This window comes from Giraffa tippelskirchi, chromosome 13 (genome assembly GCF_054371585.1).
Source record: "Giraffa tippelskirchi isolate mGirTip1 chromosome 13, T2T-mGirTip1v1.2.pri, whole genome shotgun sequence".
NCBI classification, from domain to species: Eukaryota; Metazoa; Chordata; class Mammalia; order Artiodactyla; family Giraffidae; genus Giraffa; species Giraffa tippelskirchi.
Window position 1 is genome coordinate 81,271,615 of NC_137287.1, and position 17,489 is coordinate 81,289,103.

The 17,489-nt window shown below is 53.9% G+C and overlaps 1 pseudogene; it reads right to left on the minus strand.

Moving 5' to 3' along the window:
- Window positions 1–4,726: 4,726 nt before the first annotated feature.
- LOC145530963 (sodium- and chloride-dependent glycine transporter 1-like) lies at window positions 4,727–17,489 on the minus strand (annotated as a pseudogene).

The following is a 17,489-nucleotide window of genomic DNA, read 5'->3' on the forward strand; positions in this document are numbered from 1 at the left end:
TTGACAAAAGTGTTTAGATACTTCTTGTCTGCAGCAGCCATCACAGAGCCTGGTGCACAGTGGATGCTCACTCAGCCCGGGTCCTGCCATGTGGCAAGTGCTCAACCAATGTGGGCTTGACACATCCCAGGAGCTCAGCAAGCACGGGGTTTGGCATACACCGGGCCCTCCCTTGGTAGAAGGTTTGTCACTTAGCAGGCATTCTCCTAGCATGAGTCCTGGTACGTGACAAGTGCTCAACCAGTATGACATGGCACACATTGGGCATTCACCTAGCACAGTGCCAGGCGCACAGTGCATGCTCACCCTGCTCAGGGCTGACCATATCCTGGGTCCTCACCTGGCCCAGAATTTGGCATACATGGGGCACTCATCTAGTGGAGAATCCCAGGGACGGGGGTGCCTGGTGGGCTGCCGTCTATGGGGTCACACAGAATCAGACACGACTGAAGCGACTTAGCAGCAGCAGCAGCATCTAGTGCAGGACCCAGCAAACCACCAGAGCTCCCTGGCCTAGGGCTAGCATACAGTGGGTGCTCTCCCAGCACTGGACTTGGCACACACTGGGTGCCTTCCTAGTGTGGTTTGACACACAGTAGGTCTTCTCCTATCTCAGGCACCAACACACAGTGGGCACTCTCCTTATATGACAAGGACTAGCAAAGAGGAGGTGCTCTCCTAGCCAGGCCAGCCTGCACAATGACTGAATGATCCTAGATTCACAACTATAGCCTCCCCAGTGATAATGGACAATACCTATATCCAGAGGAAAAGGCCCAACCTCCTCAGGCTTCCTCTTGGACCTAGGACCTGTCCTCCATTCCGCTTGGCCTCCTTCCCCACCCTGGCCTCCCTGGAGCCCCCTGACTCAGCTCTCTGGCCTCCCCTCCGCTCACCCAGCTTCCCGGCAGCCCCAGCACCCAGCACGTTGCAGTCCTGCCTCAGCAGGACCTTCCCTCGGAGTCACAGGTGGCACACAAAGGCCCTCGACTCCTGGGCCCTCTGGAGGAATGCCCACCCTTATTAAGAAAAGTCAGAGGCGGGCTTGGGGGAGCCGGCCTCCCTGAGTGGGGCTAGAGCAGCTGGATCCCACTAATGAGGCCTCATTATGGCCAGGACCCAGTAAAGCTGCTGCGCCTCCTGTCCCCATGGCCAGAGCCAGAGAAACCTATCCAGCCCGGGCTGCCTATTCTGGGTACCCGACCCAGGCCAGGGCAGCCAAAGCCCAGAGCCCACCGTGGGTGGAAGTGAGAATTTGGGCATCGTGGGTGACTGGGCCTTCCTGGAGCCAGTGGCCCAGCCAGGGGCTTGGCCCTCAGTCTGGACTTGCAGGAAGTCAGTTGAAGTGAGCAGAGCATGTCTGGGAAGCCGGCTGCATGAGGCTGGCCTGGAAGCAGCTCAGTCACTAGGGTCTGAGGCCATTCTCCTGGGAGACTTGTTTGAGCCAAGATCATTCCCCATCTTCTCTCCCAAAATGGGCATAGTAGCATATCCACCTCGAGGGCCTGTTGGGAGGATTAAATGAGTTAATATATATTAATATGAAGTGTTTAGGATAGCATCTGGCTCACAGTAAGCACTTAATATATATTATCTATTACTATTACTAATGATGCTTACTAGCTTCAAAGATGGGTAGATATGATCCCCATTTTAGAGATAAAGAAACTAAGACCAGAGAAGTAAAGTAACTTGCCTAAGGAGATACATGGAGGGCGACCCACCAGAGCTGGGGTTTGAACCCAGGCCTGTCTGACTCTAAAGACTTTGCCCTTTAAAAATAATGATGTTGGGACTTCCCTGGTAGTCCAGGGGCTAGGAATCCACCTGCAGTGCAGGAGACATGGGTTCAATGCCGCTGGTCAGAGAACTAAGGTCCCACACGCTGTGGAGCAACTAAGCTGTTGCAGCACAACTAAAGAGCCCGTGCGCTGCAACTTAGACCCAACACAGCCCAACAAATATTTTTAAAATAATAATCATGAGAAAGTTTAAAATAGTATCATCCTGCCATGTTCCCATTGGGGTCAGCACATTTAGCCAACTCACAGGGAAGCTGCCTTTACATCAGAGTTTATGCTTGACTTCGGGTTGCTGAGACCCTACTTTGTAGCAGACCCTTTGCCGCTCGTCATTCTCCAAACACTGGAGGCCGTGTCTTCCCAGCACCGGAGCCCGCATGCCTGCATTCCTGGCCCCTGGTGTGTGGGGTCTCTGCACCCACTGGAGACGGACCAGTGAGCGTGGCCTCAGAGAAGAGGGAGTGGGGTCTGAGCGACATTCCATGCAGACCACTCAGCACATGCCCTCAGAGGGGCCTCCTCAGGTTCCAGGTGACGCAGTGCTCATCCGCAAGGGCCCGCGTTCTGCAGCCGCCCTCTGGGCTAATGCCATCTTTCTCAGACAGGTGATAGCGCAGTTCACCAGGCCGCAGCTCTTTTGCACAGTCAGTCACATTCTTCTGTGAGGACACACTCTACCATCTTGGCTGGCTGGGGATACCCAAGTCCGGGGGGATTGCTCCAGGGCCCATCACCCCTCAGCCCACAGCACTCTGCGATGTCTGAGATGCTCGGGTAGTACCCTGTTGTTGGGAGCCATTCTGGAACTACTGCCGGATGACAAAGTCATGGCACCACTCAAGAAGAAACTGCAAAGCGATTTCTCTCCAGGATTGGAACCTTCATTCCTTCCTGTTTCTACGCTTCTGTTGTGGCTAGCTGTGTTTATTTCTTTCTGTTGGGAGCCATTCTGGAGCTACTTCCGGATGACTAAGTCACAGTACCACTCAAGAAGAAACTGCAAAGTGGTTTCTCTCAAGGACCAGAACCTTCCCTCTTTTCTGTCTCTGTGCTTTTGTTGTGGCTAACTCTGTTTCATTTTTTGATGGCTGGAGTTGTAGGGGCTTCCATGATGAGGTCACGAGAGTCCAGGGAAAAGAAAAATGATCCCTTGCCCCAGAGAAACATTCCAAAAATGATTAAACCTACTGAGGCCCCTGGCTGATGGGTCCCTAACACTCAGCCAGGGAATAAGGCCATGTTCATTTGAACAAGCCCTAAGCCTATTGTGACCTGGCCTCATGAGCTGATTATTGTTGATGACTGGAAAACTTGGGTCATGTATCAGGGAAAATTACAGAGACTAAGCCAATTGCCTTTTCTCATAAAGATTGGGACGCTAGAGATATTTGTGCCCCTCAGAATCTAAGCGTAAACAGAAAGAAATACATGAATTGTATTGTAAATAGTTTCTAGGTAAACTGCAAAAGACTTGTCCCTGCCAGAAATAGTCTTGTGGTATGTGGGTAGATGGTAAACAAACCACCACTGACAACGGCTGTAATATGAGAAACTTTTCCCTTAGACACTGCTATAGTACTTATTCACTGAGGCAAGATGCTGTATTTGCTGTAGTAGCAGGCTGTACAGAATAAGTAGATGGAATAATATGATTCAGACTATGTTTTAGTAGAATGAAAATAGGCTTCGGGGTAAACATATAACCATAATGTGACAAAGGACTAGGAAAAAACTTTTAACACATCTTAGAATCAGGGGATGTTGATCTGCATGGAAAAACATTGTAACAGTCATTACGTAGAAGAACATGTGCTATATAAATAGAGACTAAAGCAATAAAGATTATGGTCCTTGGGCCACTTAAAAAACTCTTTCCTCTCGCCGACACCGTTCATCCCTTGGGTACCCCTGGACCAGCTGGAGTGGGACTCCAGCACCCTGTGGCTACGTCCCCTGTTCCCTGCCCCTTCACCATCTCTAGTGCCCAGTGGTACCCACCCTCATTTCCAGGAGCCCACCAAGGGCCAGGCCTGTGCTCTCAGGAGCATCTGGGCCCCAGACCCCACTCTAGATGGGAATGAGTCACCCTCCCTCTCTCTCCTGTGCCCGCTCTGCCTCACCCTGTGGTTGTGAGTGTGTGTCTTTTGTTCCAATAACTTGTTGGGAAAAAGGGAGGAAAACGACAAGCCCCGCGATCTCACTCTAGCCGTGGAGCATCTGTGCTGGGCTGCATGGGGACTGGCCGGAGCCAGAGGGCCAGGGGAGGGGGTAGGCAGAGCTTCCAGAGGAGATGAGATAAAAGTAATTGATTCTGCCCAGCAGGCAGTGGAAGAGACAGTAAACGGATCTGTATCGCCAGGAGCTGGCACAGGTGTGAATGAGTGGAGGAGACGCCCGCACACCGACAAAAGGGCCGGGCCACACAGCCGGACCCATAATACTGAACAGCACTGGCCCCCCGGCCCCTCACCCTGCCTCCAGGTAGGAAGATCTGAATTAGCCTGACCAGAGGCTGGGTTCCACCCCAAGGGCGGGAACACTGGTCAGGAGGCCAAAGCCTCAAGGACAGGGACAGGTAGGGGACCCACCCAGAACCTCAGCTCAGGGCAAAGTGTGGGGGCATCAGAGGCCACGTGAAGCCCAGCAGGTGTCTGAGGACTTGACCTGAGACCCCTCCAAAGTGCTACTGGGCCCCCCAGAAACCCCCGCATCACCCACACCCCCAGCTGCCATCTTGGCATCTAAAGGACCTGTAAACACGAGGGACATTAGCACGAATGACCGTGCCAGCAGTGGTCGCCAAGGTGACAGGTGCCACCTCTGGCCAGGGCATGGTGGGGCAGGCGGTGACACCTATCCACTGTCTCCCTACTCTCTGTGTTGGGAGCACAGGGTGGGGTGGGGCACTCCCGCAGCAGCTGTACTCATATCTGGGAGTCCTGCAGACGGCTGGAGTCATTACTGCCCACCGTGGGAATCTGGGCCTTGTCCGGGTGCAGTGGCTGGAACTCAAGCCCATCTTCAGGGGAGGGTGGAATGGTGGGGGCGTAAGGCCCTGTTCGGTGCTCCAGGAGGGCGGGACCCCAGTCTCTGCTTGGCTTTGTTGAGTTTTTCAAACCCTGCAGGAGAGGTAGGCATGGGGGAGGGACAGGCAGGCAGATGGCATCAGAAGGGAGCCCTGGAGCGCCATCCATCCATCCACCCCCTTCTGATTCACCTGGCTGCCCCTGCCCCCACCCCCCACCTGGAGGAGGGTGTCCCCATCTGTTCCCTGGAAGTGGAACAGGGCGTAGAGTGGAATGCAAATAATAGAGGACAGAGCCATAAGGAAGCCAATGGCCTAGGCTCAGCTTGGATACCTGTATTGCTGGTAGGTGATTGGCTGGTACTGGATCACCAGGAAGATGAGGATAAACTGTAAAGAGTGGGGGGGTTGGGAGTGGGCGTGAGTCCTGCCCAGCAACACCCAGGCCTTAGGCCTCCCATCAGCACTGCTCCCCTCCCTCTCCAGTTTCCCAGACTAGCAAGAGGCATTTCAGGGAGGGCAGGGGTGACATCAACTTTTGCTAAGTGGAAGAAGCTGATGGCACCAGGGGTCCAGGTAGGCACTGCAGAAGGAGAGGAGTCTGGCTTCTGGATAATCCTGAAGCAGGCAAGAAACTGTTCAGCTGCCGTGGCCCTTGGAAGTCAGTTCTACTCAAAGACTTGCAGTGGCCCCCCACGGCCTGCTGAAGTAAGGCCGAATCTGTCGCCTTTAAGGCTTCAATGGCATTTTCCATCTACTAAGCATTTTTTGAATTGTGGTGTTGGAGAAGACTCTTGAGAGTCCCTTGGACTGCAAGGAGATCCAACTGAGCGACTGAACTGAACTGAAGCATTTTTTGAATGTTTCCTCCAGACCTAGGAGCTCCTGGGATTGTATCAGCTCTAGATCTCCAGTGCCCAGCACAGCGCCTGGCACAGTCTCATGTGCTGATTTGAACTGACTTATGCATGGAAGTGGGAGCAATGGGGGACAGGAAAGGGAGAAGTCCTGCCAGTCTATGGCTGCAGAGACGGCAATGGACAGCTGGGGAGGCTCCGAAGCCTAGAAACCGTGTCAGGCTGGGAGTGCTCTCAGAAACAGCTTTGGAAAAAGCTGAGGGACACCAGAGATAAAGCCTAGCGTTGCAGCAACAAAAATACTACGGGAAGCAGAAAGATGGGCAGGTGGTTCATGGGCCACCTGGAGGGCCTGGGACAACGGGTGCTGCTTGCCAGGAGGCCTCAGCATACGCCTCCCAAGCCTTCAGCCATGTCCTGGAGCTCAGGCCCCTCCAGTCTTTTTAGTGACTAAATTCTAGAAGTCAAGACCCGCATTCAGGGGATACTGCCCTTAGAGGAGCTTATAACAAGTTTCCTGAATGGAACTAGAGCCTGATCTAACGTGCGGACAAATTCTTTATTTGAGCTGATAGAAGGATGGAGTTTGTAAAAAAACAACAACAAAAAAAGATCTTTTCAGCACTATGAAGAAGTAAAGCCTCCAAAAGAAAACTAACAGCCCAGAAGCACGTGGTCCTCAGAGCCTGGCATCCTCACCTGAAGGTGATTCCACCCTGGCTCTCTGAGCACAGAGAGGATGCTGCCAGCTTTGCCTCAGTTTCCTGGAGACACCGGACCCAGGCTGCCTCCTGCCTCCAGTCCTGCCTGGGCGGTGCCCTGGGTCTCCCCACAGGGCGGCAACTTCTTGGGAGCCCTGAAGGATGAGCTCCCCCAGGGCAGGTCCTGGGCCAAAGCCACAACCCCCGAGGGCACAGTGCTTAGCGGTGGTGTCTGCCCTCCCCCACCTCCCACTGCTTACAGGACACTTCCTCTCCTCCTGTTTCAAAGCTGGGCCAGTGGCCAGAGCTGGTGCCTGTGCCAGGCTTGGGAAGATCCCACACTCCATGTGATGGAGGCCTCAGCCCTCAGGGGCCTTTTTTTTTTCGCACAAACATGAGCCAACGTGGAAATCCGGTGCTGACCTCTCTGCGGCACAGAGGAGCTGGCATGATGGGGGCACGACACCAGACACTGCCCTGACCATCAGGCTGACCCCTCTGTCACTCAGAGACAGCCCTGCCTCTTCTCCGAGGAGGGACCATTACACCAGCAAATCCCTCGCCCCCCACCCCCACCCCCGCCTTTTCACCCTGATCATAAAGGAACAAAATCAGAAGGTTTGTAGTCCACAGACCATTCCTCCTCCTAAACTTGTTTCTAGTGCAGCATGGGCCCAGCATACACTCTCCACATGAGACCACCTGCTTTGCATGAGGCCTCTGACTCTTAGAAGCTATATAACCTTGGGTCAATTAGTTAACATCTCAGGGCCGCAGTTTCCTCATCTGTAAAGTGGGGATAATAATGAAACCATGGAGAGTTGTATCACGAGACTTAGTATATTGTTCCTGGTCATGGCGGGTTTTCCCTCCACCACTTCCACTCCTTGCTGGGGGGTCTGTCTTCCAGGTGTTGAGTACTGGTGGAAACCCAGAACTCCCCCTCCCAAGCCAGCCTATTCCAGGGTGTCTTAGGAGGGTGTCCCGGATTCTGAGCTGATACCTGACTTGCACAGCCTGCTTCTGGAACATGCATTCACACCACATATCCTGAGCACTCCAAGCACCTCGGCTATGAGGGACTAGAGATATGAGCTCAGTGAAGCTGTCAGAGGCCAATGCCAAGGTCAGTTATGATTCCTGAGGCTCCTCTGGGGGGATGCCAGGTGGAAATACCAGGGAGGGAGGGCCAAGCTCTCAGCTGCTGCCAGCCTTCTGAAGCTGGGCACAGTCTTCTGTCAAATACAAGGCCCTGTGCTCCCTTCTGAACCCAAGGCCAGGGCTTGGGTGGTTCTGAGTCTCCACCCCTGTCTGACTCTATACAGCTTTGCTCAGACTTCCAGTGACCAGAGCTGTAGGTGCGGAGCCCCCAGGGGGAGCTCTGGCCTAATGGTTGGGCTCCTGCTCTTCCTTGGCTGGTTCCCAAGAGAAGGACGCTTGCCACGGGGGCAGCAGGGGAGGGACCAGCGAGGAACTTACAAAGATGATAGTTGGTGAGATGAAGCGCCAGCAGATCTGGAAGAAGAGGGGCGGTGGGAACCCCATCATCATCTAGATGTCCTCGAAGTAGTTCTGGTGCCTTGGAGAGAAGGAGGTCAGCAGCCCACAGAACAGCATGAGCAGGCCAGGGGCTGGGACACGGGAGGCCGTGGAAGCTTGGGCACTTACCATAAATGTACATAATGGACACACACATGATCCAGGAGATGATGACCAAGGAGTAGCTGGCCGCATAGTTGTCCAGCAGCAGCAGCCAGTGGATGCCTGCCTACGGGCCAGTGGGCAGCTGAGTTAGGGGTGCCTGAGGCTACGGTCCCCTTCTCTCTGCTGTCTTCCCCCCATACCCTGGCAACTCAGGCCCAGCCTTTCCCTTGGTTCTTATCTGGCTGGTGAGGGGGATGCCCAGAAGGAAGCCAGCCACAGCCAGGCCCAAGGTCACATAAATCTTTCTCTGAAGGATCCATTCATTCCCTACCTCATCCACAATGGCTGTGACCAGCATCTCTAGGAGGCAAAACTGCAGGATGTGGCCATCAGAGCAGGGGCCTACCCTTGGCCCCGCCTCCTCCTGCCCCCAAGCCACAGGCCCGAGTCCCGCGCCTCGGACCAGAGTGCCCAGCCCCATCAAGATGAGCATGAAGAAGAAGAGCAGGGACCAGAAGGGGGTGATGGGCAGCAGGGTGAGGGCCTCTGGGTGTGCCACGAAGGTCAGGCCCGGGCCGTGGTCTGCCACGTGGGACACGTCCACGCCCAGGTGATTGGCCATGACACCCAGGATGAAGAAGATGACGAAGCCAGCATAGATGCTGGTGGCACAGTTAGTGATGCTGATGATGACACTGTCTCTAATTGGGAGGGAAACAAGTGGTCAGGACACGCAGCAGTCCAATTTGGGCCAGAGACCTGGAGACAGGGAAAGTTCTAGGAACAAAAGCACCCTCAACCTCCTCTCTGGTCTGTTCTGGGCCTCTTTAAGTGGGCATGAGGCTCTTGAGTCCTTACAGACCCCTGGGGCCTCACTATTGTCACCCCTTCTCTCTTCTGCTTGAGTGTTCTCTGTTCTGCAGTGACTGGAACCAGACCCAGCATTGCCAGGATCTCAAGGCTGTAAGTGGAAGGGAGGGTGCTGGTGGGCCAGAAGGCTGCACTGGATCTGGTGGGTCTGGGGGAAGCAGGGTCAGGCTGCAGAGAGGGCAGGAACAGGGGGCAGCCCCAGCGCCGGCGGAGAGACTCTCACCAGTAACAGTAGTTGTGGAACTTGTTGTAGGAAGCCATGGTGATGAGACCACCCCACGCGCAGCCCAGTGAGTAGAAGATCTGGGAGGCGGCTTCCCCCAGTACCTGCAGGAGGAGCTGTGGTCAGAGGCTGGCGCCTCTCTGCCCCTCCCCATCCCTCCAGGTCACCTTCCACCCACAGCCCACCTTGGCCTCCAGGATCTTGTCCCACTGTAGGGTCAGGTATTACTTGATGCCCATGGAGGCTCCTTCCAGGGTCACGCCATGGATGAACAGGATGGTCAGCATCATGTAGGGTAACGTGGCCATAAAGTACACCACCTGGGGGTGAGAGGGGCCCCACTGTACTCCTTCGGGCTCTTCCCAATACAGCCCCCAACCTGCCCCCTCAACCACCACGGGTCCCCTGGTCCCTCTCTCCCTCCTACATGCTTTCATCACTCCCGCACCCACCTCTCCACACACAAAACCCAGGCAGGGGAGGCAGGAGATTTCTCGGTGGACACAGATTCTGGAGGGAGGGCGACTTACTTTCCCTGAAGACCTGACCCCTTGGCTGAGGCAGACGAAGATGACCACCCAGGAGACAAGGAGGCAGCTGAGGAGGTGCAACTGCACCTCCCCAAAGTTTCCAATGTCATTCGCCAGCTTCAGCACGTAGAGCCTGGAAGGGGATACTCTGTCACTGAGGGCCAGCCGCACCATCCGGCAACATATGCCCAAGGCCCAGGGCCCAGCCTGGCAGCTCCCTCCTTTCTCACGGAGTCCCAGCAGCCAGCTTGTCTGAGATGGGAGCCTTGGTGAGGCCCCAGCCCCAGCCTTCCCAGGCCTCTCTGCCTGCTGCCTCTCCCAGGATCCTCGAGGGTGCCTGCAGGCCACACCCCAGGCCTGGGCTAGCTTCCTCAGCCCCTGGGGTGTGGAGGTCTCCCTGTCCCTGCTCATACTCGGCCCAGGCCTTTCCTTTAGGAAGGCCCTCTCCTCCAGACTGGACACACCCTATCTGGCGTCACCTCCTCCAGGAAGACTTCTGTGGCCTTTTCACCTACACTATTCCTCCAACTCTGATGAACAGAGGGAGGAAGTGGAGTACTGAGAAAAGACAGAGGCTTCCCAGGTAGCACTAGTGGTAAAGAACCCGCCTGTCAATGCAGGAGACGTGAGAGATATGGGTTTGATCTCTGGGTTGGGAAGATCCCCCAGAGGAGGAAATGGCAACCCATTTCACTGTTCTTGCCTGGAGAATCCCATGGACAGAGGAGCATGCAGGGCTATAGTTCACGGGGTCACAAAGAGTTGGACATGACTAAAGCGACTTAGCACACACGCTGGAGCACACACGCCTAGACTTGAAGCTGAATTCCTCTCCTGAGTCTGCATGACTCTCTCTGGAGCCCTATGCCACGCCAGCTGTGTTTCTTCAGTCTACTGGATTTTGTGTGCCAAGCCCTTGCTAGATGCTGGGCATATTGACCTAAATCAGGTATTGTGGGCACTGCCAGGAGCGTCTTAACCCCATGGGGAGGAGCACACTGGAAGTATTCTCGGAAGAGGGGAGGCTTGAGCCAAAGTTTGAAGGATTGGGAGCAAGTGGGTGAAGAGAAGTGAAAGCACATGCCAGGCTGAGGGCATGGGTCAGGGTCACTGTCAGGTCATGAGCCAGCAGGACAGGGTCAGGAACTGCCTGGGCATGTCCGTAACTCAGGAAGGCTGGAGGAGAAGGGGAGGGGAATAGAGAAGGATGAAGATAGGAAGGAATAAGATCAAGAGAAGTTTTGAAGTCAAGATGGAGAAGATTGGATTTTATTCTGAGAGCAATGAGAAGCTTCTGGCGGGTTTTTAAAAGAGGTCTCTCAGGGCCTCTCCTTGGCTCAAAACCTTGTAGCAGCTCCCATCTCTGGCCATGGAAAAACCAAAGTCCATACCGTGGCTACAAAGCCCTTCATGATCCACTATGTCCTAACTGCTATCTCTCAAATCTCCTCTCCTCCTGCTCCTTCCCCCCTTACTCACTGCTCCAGCTGCACTGGGTTCCTTGTTGTTCCTTAAATGTGCCAGGCCCACTCCCACCTCAGGGCCTTTACACATGCTCTTCCCTGTCTGGCGTACTCATTCCCCAGACCTCCACATGTCCACATGGGTGTGAGATCTGTGCAGGCACACAGGGCCCCGTGCTTAGAAGGGCCATGTGCTTGGTTTCATGTCCTGCCATTGCCATCTTGAAATTCTGAACACATTTGAACAAGAGGCCCCATCTTTTCATTTTGCACTGGGCCCCACAAATTATGCAACTGGGCTTGTCAACATGGTTGCCTCTCTCCTTGCTTCCTTCAAATCTTTCCTTGGGGGTCCTCTTTGCAGAGGGGCCTCTTCTGGATTCCCGGATTAAACCTGCAACCCCAGCCCCAGCCTGGCACACCTTACCCCATTCTTGGCTGTGTTTTCCTCCAGAGTATGTCTCTTTCTATCATACTGTACATTTTACTCTTCCGTTTGTTATCTGCCTTCTATGAAGGCAAGGGTTTTTGTCTGCTTTGTTCACTCTCGTATCCCTCCAGTGGTTTGCAAAAAGTGCCTGGCACAGGGCCATGCCCAATAAGCATTTGCTGAATGGATGAATGAACTAACATCATGGCAAATGGACTGGGAAGTATAAAGGGGAGTCTCTGGAGGGGGACTGGCTTGGCTGTTGGACTTGTCCAGGCTAGAACTGATGAGCAAGAGACAAACTATTGAGCCTCAGTCTCCTTATCTTTAAAATGAGCATCATAACTTCAACCTAGGATAATCTGTAGATAAACTGAGAAAAATACAGGCTCCTTTCTTTCCTCTTTCAGTGAAGACTTCTCAGCATAGCTCATAGGCTGTCCTCTACTCTTAGCTATTTTTACTTGTTTTTTCCAACTCAGTTCTGAAACCTCATGAAAACATGTTTAATACCTTGTGATGGGTGGTCACCCTGGTCCCTCATGGGACAATGTTGCCAGGTCCGGGATTTCTATGTTTGGTCAGCCCACCGGACTGTCAGACTTGCAAGCACCTTAGTAGGCCTCCTCTGCCGCAAATCTTCTCCTAGGCTGCCCTTCATATTGTGACCTGCAGAGGGCGCTGACCAACACACCCCTCTCGTGCCAAACTCCTGCCTCTGTGTTGGTTCGCTCAACAGGCATCAGGGTCAGAAACTTTCCAGGCTCTCAGTCCAGGGGGGAACAAAAGGGATGAATAAGATCCACCCCCTCCTCCCAGGAGTGGCTCCTGGACCCTTGAGGCTGTGCTTTCCAATCTTCTTCCCTTTGGGACATGCATAAAAAAATAGTTTGAGCCCACGGGGCAAATAGACAAGGTCACTCAAAGCTGAAGGCAGCAGGGCTGGAGATTCTGGGCTGCCCAAGCCCGACCGGACTGGCACACTATTTAGGGCACATCGTGTTGGGAGGCTCTGCCTTCCAGAATAGCCACCGGGTCTTACTGCTACAGCTGACAGGTGATTTACTTTAAGCACCAGCATTCAAAGTAAAGAACCCATTCCTTGCTCAAAAGACTCTCTAAAAACTTTGTCTAGTCACATATGTTAAACTGGTAGTGTTTTGTATTATTTTCTTATTGCAAGGGTTCAGTATACAATACAAGGATTTAAAGAGTTTGGAAGGCTAATCTTCTGAACTCTAACTTTCTTTTTATGGCACCATATTCAACGTTTGGTTTTGGTTTTGGACCTTGTGCTTTTGAGACCAAACAACTAACTGAAAAACTTTTGGAACCACACATATTTACAGGTTGGCTTTCACATAACATCTCTGGACTTATTCTGCGTTATTTTTTAATTTTCCCAACCAGATGGTAAACACCTTGAGAACAGGACACTCTCATATATTTCACTGCATCCCCAGCAGTGGCTATCACTGTGCTTACTGAGCACCCATCACTATTCTTAGTGATTTCTGCTACATCTTTATAATAACAAGAATGATGTTGTAACCACTCCCAATTAATGGATGAACAGTTGAGACTTAAAGAGATTTGATGACCTCACAAGGCCAAGCTGGTATGTAGCACAGCCAGGATTTGAGTGAGGTCTGTGTGGCTCTAGAGCTGGCATGAAGACACTGAGAGAGGGGTGCTGGGATCCAAGTCCCACTGCGTGTCAGGTGTCTGCTGGGGAGATGAGGGTATAGTCCTGAGCTTAGGGCCTGCCTGGCAGGCATCAGATCAGCTCTCAGAGGACTGTAAGGTAATGCTGTAAAGACGTGGTGAGGGCAGGGAAGGCTGGAGGCCAAAGGGTGGGCAACAGGCAGACGTGGGCTCAGAAATCTGCCCTGGGAGCTCTTCTCCCTTTCAGTTCAGTTCAGTTCAGTCACTCAGTCATGTCCAACTCTTTGCGACCCCATGAATCGCAGCACGCCAGGCCTCCCTGTCCATCACCAACTCCCTGAGTCCACCCAAACCCATGTCGATCGAGTCGGTGATACCATCCAGCTATCTCATCCTCTGTCATCCCCTTCTCCTCCTGCCCTCAATTTTTCCCAGCATCAGGGTCTTTTCCAATGAGTTAACTCTTCGCATGAGGTGGCCAAAGTATTGGAGTTTCAGCTTCAACATCAGTCTTTCCAATGAACACTCAGGACTTATCTCCTTTAGGATGGACTGGATGGATCTTCTTGCAGTCCAAGGGACTCTCAAGAGTCTTCTCCAACACTACAGTTCAAAAGCATCAATTCTTTGGCACTCAGCTTTCTTTATAGTCCAACTCTCAGAGGAGTCAATCTTTCTTTTGATTTGCTTTGTTCACTTGTAAAATGGGAATATTTTATAAAACCGGCACACACTATCTAATAGGGTTGCTGTGGGGCTCAAATGAGATTGTGCAGCTTTCTAAAGGGTCGCTGCAGACTGTGGACCCAGAATGCCTGCAGCGTGTCATCAGCCTGATTCACATTAGGCACCAGGCACAGTGGGGCATGCATATCATGACATATGTATATCCTGACACATGTATATCCTGACATATGCATATCCTGACACAGCATTGAGGCCTAGTTCCTTAACATCGGGGAATCAGTCTCTCAATCTGAAAACGGGGGTGATATCATATACTATGCCTAGCACATAGTTCCCTGGTGGCTCAGGGGTAAGGAACCCACCTGCCAATGCAGGAGACTTGGGTTTGATCTCTGGGTTGGGAGGATCCCCTGGAGAAGGAAATGGCAACCCACCCTAGTATTCTTGCCTAGAGAATCCTATGGACAGACGAGCCTGGAGAGCTACAGCCCAGGGGGTTGCAAAAGAGCTGGATATGACTTAGCAACTAAACATCAATAAGCACACAGTAGGTGCCGAGAAATGGGGTTGCTTGCTCACCTCATCTTGCTGAAGCCAGTTTGGGCAGCCCTCTCAAAGGCACTTCCCTAGGCTCTCCAGGAGGGGGCAGCAGAGAGCCATCCTGAAGGGAAGGAGTCCTGCCTGGGACTGTGGCTCCTTAGGGAGGCCTGGCTCCAGCCCCGGACAAGCAGTGGAGTTCAGCGGGCCATCCCGTGGACCTCCTGACCCATGGCTAGTTTTCTTGGAGGGAAATTCCCCTCTAATTGCACTGGATAAAATCTCCTGAGCTTTGCCAAGCAGTAGCCCCACTCTGGAAGACAGCCCCTGGGGTGATAATTTCTGGAGCATCTCTGGGCTTTGTGCTTCTGGAAACTTCCAGAAGGTTCTCCCTAGTCTAGATCAAGTTGCCCAGTCCACACCATGCCCCAAATGTAGCAGAATACCTAACTGGGCGGAGTCTCTTACTCCCTGCTGTGTCCCCGCTCTGAGTACAGTTCTTGGTACCTACTTGGTGCTCAGGAAATGACCCGTCCAATGACTGAATGACTGAATCTGCCCAGAGGTAATTTTGCCCAAACCTCACTGGGAGGCAACAGCTGTATGGTCTCCACCATGAGTCTTGAGAATGGTGACCACATCTTAACCGTCTTTGAACATCTATAGCGCAGCACAGGGCCTTCCCAGGTGGCTCAGGGGTAAAGAATCTGCCTGCCAATGCAGGAGGTGCAGGAAACACTGGTTCAATCCCTGGGTCAGGGAGATCCCCTGGAGTAGGAAATGGCAACCCATGCCAGTATTCTTGCCTGGAAAATTCCATGGACAGAGGCACCTGGCAGGCTACAGTCCATGGGGTTGCCAAGAGTCAGACACGACTGAGCACGTATGCAGCAGCAGCAGCCCAGGGACAATGGGCCCTGAGGCTCTGAGTGCTGGCCCTTGGCTTAGAGGACGTGGACCTGCTAGGACTTTGAGTGTCACCGAGACCTCCACCGCTCAGCCCTGACTCTCCATCACACTGTGGAGAAAGCCTCGAACCCTCTGACCGGCAGGGGAAGCCCTGTGCCTTTTGATGTCCTGGCCTCCTCTGTCCCAATTCTCTGTCCTACCTGCTCCCAACCCCAGCTCCAGTCTGCCGCCTCCTGGCTGCAGCTCATCTGCCCATGTCTCCCAATCCTTCTATACTTCCTTTCTCCCTCCTCTGGGAAGTCTTGGGTTATTTTATGATTTATTTTTTGACCGTGTCATGCTTGGCATGTGGGATCTTAGTTCCCTGAGGAGGGATTGAACCTGTGCCCCCTGCAGTGGAGGCATTGGAAGCTCGGAGTCTTAGACACTGGACCTTGAGGGAAGTCCATGGGAAGCTTCCTCGATCACCTGCTCTTGCCCTCACCACACCCCTGCATATACCTGCACTGAGGCCCCTGCCCCAAATAGCATTAACTACCCATCTCCCTTCTAGACTGTGACCGCCTCGTGGCATGGTCTCAGGGCTGTTCATACCCCATGGGCACACAGGGCTCGGCAGAGTGGACGCCATCAGTGTTTGTGGAATGAATGAACGAGGCCTGCCCACCAGCCCATAAAGCTCTCTTTCCATGAGCTCCCCAACAGAACGTGGGGAATTTCCTCTAAGATGTCCTGCTGCGCCCTCACACCCACCCAGCTGGGACAAGATGTTCCAAACAGCCCCAGCAACAGCTTCCCTTCAAGCCAGCCCCGGGACTCAGTTCTCTGTCACCACAGAGCTCAGGGGTGCCAGGCTGCCCTTCCCAAACACAGCTTGATAATGACAGCTCTGGGCTCAGGAAACTTCCACAGCTCTTCTTTGGTTTTGCAGGGTTAGGTCTATGCTTCATTCTTGTAAGCCCTCCAAGTCACGTACTCCCTATAGGCTACCACATGGCTGGTGAGTTCCCCACACACCTGTTACCCCGTCACAACGGCTTTCCCTCAGGCTCACCTGGGACTAAGGGCCTCTGCTCCTGCTCTTCTGCTTACCAGGAAGCCACCCCTCTTTGCCCCAACCCTCCTCGTCTGACCTGCCTGACTGCTGGAGCCTCAGTGCTGCTGTGTAAGGACTCGCACAAACTCACAAAGCCTGTGTGTCAGCCTCTCCTAAAGTGGGCTGCGAGCGCCTTATATTTCTTCCCACACCCCTGCCCTGCTCCGTTCCTGGCACCAAGCCGTTACTTGCTGCCAAGGTCAGGGGGTAAAGGGTACCTAAGCCAAGGGTGGGGGCAAAGGAGATTAGGGCCAGAGGCCAGCCTGTCTGGAGTAGGGTCTGTGCCCGAAGGGGGTGGCTTGGTCCTGGTAGCTGGGCTCTATCCACGGGGGTGGCCCCTGCCCTGTGCCACTGGGTACCTCCCCCGTTGCAAAAGCAGAGGTATGGGAAGCGCCAGACATTGCCCAGGCCCATGGCATAGCCCATGCTCATCAGTACAAACTCGATCTGGTTGTCCCAGCTGCCCCGTTGGAGGCTGTGGTCCTTCTTGGTGGCGTTGCTGGGCATAGCACCATTCTGTGCAGACAGGAGAAAAGCTACCATCAGCAAGGCATTGGCATGAGGTGCCTGACCCTTCAGGCCTCCCCAAGTGGGGACACCGTGGACCCTCCAGGCCCTCACCCCCACCCTGGGCTTCCCCTCTGCCAGCAGGAGCTGCAGGCAGGCCTGGCAGAGGAGCACAGAGGAAAGAGTGGCTGCCAGAGGGTGCCACGCGGGGCCTCCCTCACCAGCCCCCAGCATCCTGTGCTGGGGGCACCAGTCCACCTGAGGAGCTGCTGCCAGCATCTGATAGGTGGGGCACTGAGAGGGAGCTCGACTTGAGAGCCCCCCAGCCCCAGCCCCTCCAAAGCCTCCCCTCTCCCCTCTGGGTGAGGATCTGGGAGCAGCTGAGCGAAGCAGCCAAGCTGTGCTGGGCACAAAGGGGCCAGACAGCCCCCCAACCTGCCGCCACCATATCGCCAGGCTGAGCACGCTGCCCGTGGCAGGTGGCTGTGGGGGAGGGGACGCTGGACCCCTTCCCCCGCTGAAGGCTTTTTCTAGGGGGCACAT